Genomic DNA, 6,126 nt, shown 5'->3' on the forward strand with positions numbered 1-6,126 from the left:
GTCACTCCCTGATCCCACCTGCAGCCCCAGGCAACCACTGATCTACCACTGATCTATAGAAATTTTCTATAAATAGACTCATACGCCATATAGTGTTGTGTCTGATTACTTTCACTTAGCGAAATGCTTCTGAGGTCCATCCCAGGCTGTTGTGTAGATCAGTTGTTCATCCCTTTTCATTGCCAAGTAGTATTCCATTGGGTGGATTATTTTAAGGCCTTAATTTAAAGTGTTTTCGCATTGATATAATTGGAACTTCTGTATGACTAGAAACTCCAAACCTAGACAATTTTTTGCTGTCTCTGTGCCGTCAGAGGAGAGGAAACCTGCAGGTCATTTCAATTCCAGTAGCTGGCAAAGAACACAAGAGGATAGTTTTCGGAATGTTGCTTCAACACTCAACTCGTGTTCTCAGATTTCAACCGATGATACCTATTTTTCAGTGAAAAAGCATTGCACGTCTTTTATAGGATGTAATTGTTGAATGCAGGTTTTTTCTGAAACTTGCTAATGTCATTGGTTAGGTAAGATTTATAATATGCTTGTGAGCTTAATCACAATTTTATATGTATTTTACTGTATAGGAAGATCCATGTAAAACTACATGATCTATTGCAAGCATACCAGTCTGTGGCACACCTGTTTTATAATTACCTTAATTCTTGGGTTCACAGGAATGGACTGTAGCCCCTAAACGTGATAAAAATGTGATATTCTGTGAATGTGCTCCATGCATCTATTTTGGAGTGCATAGCCTCTGGTTCAAATATCTTTGTGTGTGTATTGCTTTGGAAATACTTTCTCAGCTTTGGAGGCATTCTACAAACACTTTCTGACATAGCCCACATTCCGGGGTATTTGCAGAAGAGCTGCCACTCTCCCCCCCACGATCCATTTCCGGATGCACAGCTGAGTGGCCCAAAGAGGAAAGAGTATCTAGTGGTTTGGAGAATTTAGTTCAGTGGGTCCTGAAGGTCTTTATTTTTAACAGTATGATTAAACAATATTTCTGACAGCACAGGAAATTAGACACATGTTTATGAAGTGCTTCTTTTGAAAAGGGCACAATGCCAGGGTATAAAACAATGATTTATATACTTCATTCATTAAAAAGAAATTTTAGCAGCAACTATGGGCTAGGTGCGGTGGGAGATGGGAAGTTGAGTAATTCTCGTCTTCAAGCATGTACCATCTTAGGAGGAAATACGACCTTGGTGTTATTCTTCAGGTGATCTGTGTTTGCTGATGAACTTTGGAAACCTATGTGCTTTCTTTGGCTGGGTTTGGCAGAAAAATAGTTTCTGAATTATTCTGGAGACAGAAATCTTTTGCTCCCGGGGTGCCTGGGTGGCTCAGTCATTAAGCATCTGCCTTCGGCTCAGGTCATGATCCCAGGGTCCTGGGATCGAGCCCCGCGTCGGGCTCCCTGCTCCGCGGGAAGCCTGCCTCTCCCTCTCCCACTCCCCCTGCTTATGTTCCCTCTCTCACTGTGTCTCTCTCTGTCAAATTAATAAATAAAATCTTAAAAAAAAAAAGAAAGAAATCTTTTGCTCCCCCCCGGATACAAGTTTCTTTCCGATCCGAAGAGCATGAGTTAAGTGGATCCAATTGTTCAGTGAAGGTGCATCTGCAGCTTATGAGATCTTTCATCTTAACCTTGATGGTAGGAAACTTCTGTACCTGTCATGGAGGGGACACGGCATGTTCCGAAGGAGCTCTGACTCAGGAACCAGAACAACCTGGGTGCTGATTCTGGCTTTGCTGTTAATTAGCAGGGTGATCTTTGGCATTAATGTTGATTTCCCCAGGGTCTAGGTTGTTTCTTCTAGAAAAGGAGGACACTTGTGGCGATAAGTTTTTAGGTTCCTTTCAGCAAGAAAATTCCATGAGGCCTTTTTCACTGAGGAAGCAAATCCCTGGCAAGCCCTTGTCTAATAATTACTGTTAGGTAACCCTCCTAAGGGTTTATGACTTTTCCAATCTTCAGGTGGTACACATTTTTTTCTTTCCTTGGGTTTATGATGGAACAAAGTTAACAAGCATGTCATTGATACATATTGAGGTATTAAACATTAATTTTTGCCTGAGTAGTAATGAGAAAATTAACTTTTGTGTTTCTTTTTTTGGGGGGAGGTTATTGACCCAACGCCCTTTAAAGACTGATTTATTTGAGGGGGAGGAATGGAGAGGGGCAGAGGGAGGGAGAGTCTTAAGCAGACTCCGCACTGAGCGCAGAGCCCCACGAGGGGCTCGATCCCACCGTCCTGAGATCACGACTTGAGCTGAAACCAAGTCAGACACTTAACTGTTCCACCCAGGTGCCCCTAACTTTTGTGTTATATATATATATGTATACACACACACACACACACCCACCCACCCCCACACACACACACACACACATACCCTTTCTACCGTGAAAATGAGAAATCAAGTCATTAACATAGGCAAATTAGAAGTGAGACTCTGGAGTTTTAGTGTTATTTCTCCTGTCCTCCTCCAACCTCCAATTCCAAGACTGATAAACTATGAAGATGGTGACAGAGGTCATGTGACATCCACATCCCAATGTCCTGCTGTTCTTAAATAAAGGAAGGATAAAATCCCTGTCTTTTTATGCTGTAAAAAGTAGTATTTGTTCATCTTTTAGGTTTTAATGATTATTTCTCAGTTATCTGCAAAAGCTGTGGTAAAGTCTTTATGAAGAACAAAGGATGTTCTTCATAACAAAGGACAACAGACACCAAAAACATAAAAATTAAAGATTTGGTGTTTATCCTGCCTTCTGGATACATGATGCGAAGCAACTACGCATAGGGAACCCTGGTATGTTTTGATAAAATTCAAATATCAGGTCTTAGAAAGATCTATAAGTCTTTCTTCTCACGAAACAAATAATCTGTTCTTCAATTTTAAAAAGGCGTATCAAGAAAATTGACCTCAGAGTTTAGATACGAAGTTTAGGTGTTAAGTCAAATCTCCAATTTTGTTAGTCATGGAAAGTATGATGATCATATAATCAGAAAACAGTTCCTTCTTGTCCTCAGGTGAAAATGGAAAATAAAGTGCCTGCATGTGATACAGGCTTGGGACAAAAGGCCAGGGTTGGGGGGAGGCAGGATCTAGCCCAGACACACAGAGGCAATGACCAGGAAGGATGTGATAGTACATGGGTGATTTAGATTAAAGATGAATCTAGTAACCAGTGGGCATAGAGTTTTACAAAGCTATATGTAAGCAATATAAAAGTAAGTTTAAAAAAAAAAAGTAAGTTTCAAGCAAATGCTGAGATTAGGTCCTGCTGCAAATGATAGAAAACCCAAAGTAACAGTGGCTTAAACATGATTCAAATATTTTCTCTAAACAGTTGTGTGAAGGGTGCCCCAACCAACAGGAGCCCAGGTTCCTTCTACCTGGTTCTTCAAATCATGTGGATGTCACATGACCTTATGGGCCAAGACAACTCTTCAAGCCCCATCTAGGCAGCAAAATGAAAGAAGGGGGAAGAGAACAAGCTCCTCTATTTAATGATACTTCCCAGAAGTATGCTTACATCCTGTTGCCTAGAGTTAAGTCACATGGTCACAACTAGATGCATGGGAGTTTGGGATTCTGGTGGAGGTTGGGTTTCTTGATTGGGGGTACTTTGTGCTCAGTTAGAAATTGGGGTTCCATTGTTGCAGAAGAGTGCATCTCTGTGCCAGAGACTTTAACCTTGCCCAGATAGCAGTCTGGCCCTGGCCTTCCATTTCCGATAGGTTGTCAAGCTCCACGGGAGTGTGTAGACTGGGGACTGCCTTGTGACCAAGTCCATGTGATTTAAGGTCAATTAGGTTGGGGTCTGTGGGTCATGAGGTAGTAGTTGAGGTTCAAGTGGGGCTTGGGACTGAGATCAGATATATGGGAAACCAGCACAACTACATGATGGAGCTCCAACAGAACTCTGGTCCCAGAGCTTGGATGGGTTTCCCTGGTTGGCAGCACTCTGTGTATCTTGCCAACTCATTGATGCCAAGGGAGTATGCTGCCCATGACTCCATAGGGAGAGGACAATGGAAGCTCCACTTTGGGTACTTTCCTGGACTCTGCCCTCTGTACTTCTTCCCTTGGCTCATTTTAATCTGTATCCTTTTGTTCTAATTAACTGTAACTATGGGTACAACAGCTTTTAGCGAGTTCTGTGAGACTCTCCAGTGAACGACTGAAACTGACGACGGTTTGGGGAATCCCACAAACTTGTAATTGGTGTCAGAAGTGAGAGTGGTTTGATGCTACCTTCTTAGCACCCCAACCATTCCCTGGTAATGGCACAATGGAGCAAAAGGGCAGGGCTGCTTCTGGCCAGAGGCTCTACACATGCCAGGCCTTACCTGCCTGGCCTGAAAATAAAGGTTCTAATATCTGAATAAACTTGTAATTCGGTCAGGACATCCCAGCACACTGCAACAAAAGACATCTTCTATCAAAGAAGGGGAGAATGTTGGAAGAGAAAAGCAAGCCACCACAAAAGCAAACTTGTCCTTTCAGCCATCCAAATATCTACACACCTGTCTTCCAACATGTAGTACCAATGCATACCTTTTGCAAGAGCAACAACCCCAAAGTTCCATTCAGGCACATCCTTCAGCTCAAAAGGTGGCATCTTGGATGGTGTCCAGAGCTCTTCACCAGTGCAGAGGGGCTCCTTGTGGTCTGGAAACTCATGCACCTAAAGAAAAGTTCTGCTTCAAAATGAGCAATATACAATGGTTCAGTAGGAAAAACAGTTACAGCAAAAACCCCCATTTGGAAAGGGGAGTCATGGAGAATACCCAGCAGTCCTTGACCCACAGCAGGGATCAAATCCTATGGGAACTGGAATGGCGAGGCCCCCCTTCTCTGGTAATAGAGTAAGTTATTTGGTTGGCCCATCTGAATACCTCTGGCTCTGGAACAATTCTTCTTGCCCAATATCTTCCTGTCCCTGCCCTGTGGGAGGACTTCCTTGTCCCTCATCTTTAAAAGCCCCATCAGAAGTGAGCATTGGAGGGTATTTGCTGCCTGGGAGCTGAACAGATATAGGGTCCTAGGAGTTGCTTTAGGGATTGGTCAGTCACCTGCAATTTGGGGCTAGTTTGCAGTTTCTTTATCAATATGATTAATATCCTCACAAACCTCTGGGTTTCTGATATGCTTGTTTCTGGTCTGTTCCACTTTAGGATGGCCAGATTTAGCAAATCCTAAGAAAACACAGGATTCCCAGTGAAGCCTGAATTTCAGATGACCAGTGAATGATACTTTGGAAGTAAAATATTTGAGACACCCTTACCCTAAAAAGTTATTTGCTCTACTCTCCTACCCGCTTCTCTTCAATCTAATGACCACTGCCCTCAGACCATACGAGGCAGACTATAACCAACCCTCAGACCATACGAGGCAGACTATAACCAAGCCCACCATACGAAAGGGTGGGCTTGGTTAAGAAGATAACGCCCATATATAGATGTTTGCCTCTGCACTGGCTCTCACTGTCTATAGACAGAAAAACTGAGATAGGAAGCTCTTTGTGAAACCATGAGGCCTCAGTAAAACTGCTTACCCAGGCTGCCTTTGCTTGGAGTATAGGAGCTTGGGTTTTTTAATTCAGCAAGACTCCAGATTATCAGGTTATGAGTCAAATTACATTGTAGACTCCAGACAGAGAGGGCTTCCTTAGCAGAACAAATTCTTCATTCTGTTTCCAGGCTGCCTGGCTTTTTTCCCCGAGCTCACCTTTCTTTTGGACTTTTTAGGAAGTGGCAGGAAGCAGCTGAATGTGCCCCAGATTCTGAAATTTTCCAACCATTTTTTTCTAACGCTCTGCCTTAGTCAGCAGGCAGTATGCCTTCTAAAGCAGCAATGGGAACATGCGACCCAATGTCTCATGGCCACGTACTCAAGGTCATCATTTTTCCTACCTGCCTACTGAGTCCTTGGCATTCAACTGCTTGATCAGTGCACCATCTTAGGTTTTGTTAGGACTGGAGTTGGCTGCGGGCATCAGAAATCACAAAATAATAGTCAGGTATATTAGTTTCTCATGTTACTGTAACAAATTGCCACAAACTTAGTGCCTTAAAACAATGCACATTTATTCTCTTATAGTTT

Source organism: Callorhinus ursinus, unplaced genomic scaffold, assembly GCF_003265705.2.
Source record: "Callorhinus ursinus isolate GAN/ISIS: 27379988/994484 unplaced genomic scaffold, GSC_fseal_2.0 scaffold1, whole genome shotgun sequence".
NCBI lineage: Eukaryota > Metazoa > Chordata > Mammalia > Carnivora > Otariidae > Callorhinus > Callorhinus ursinus.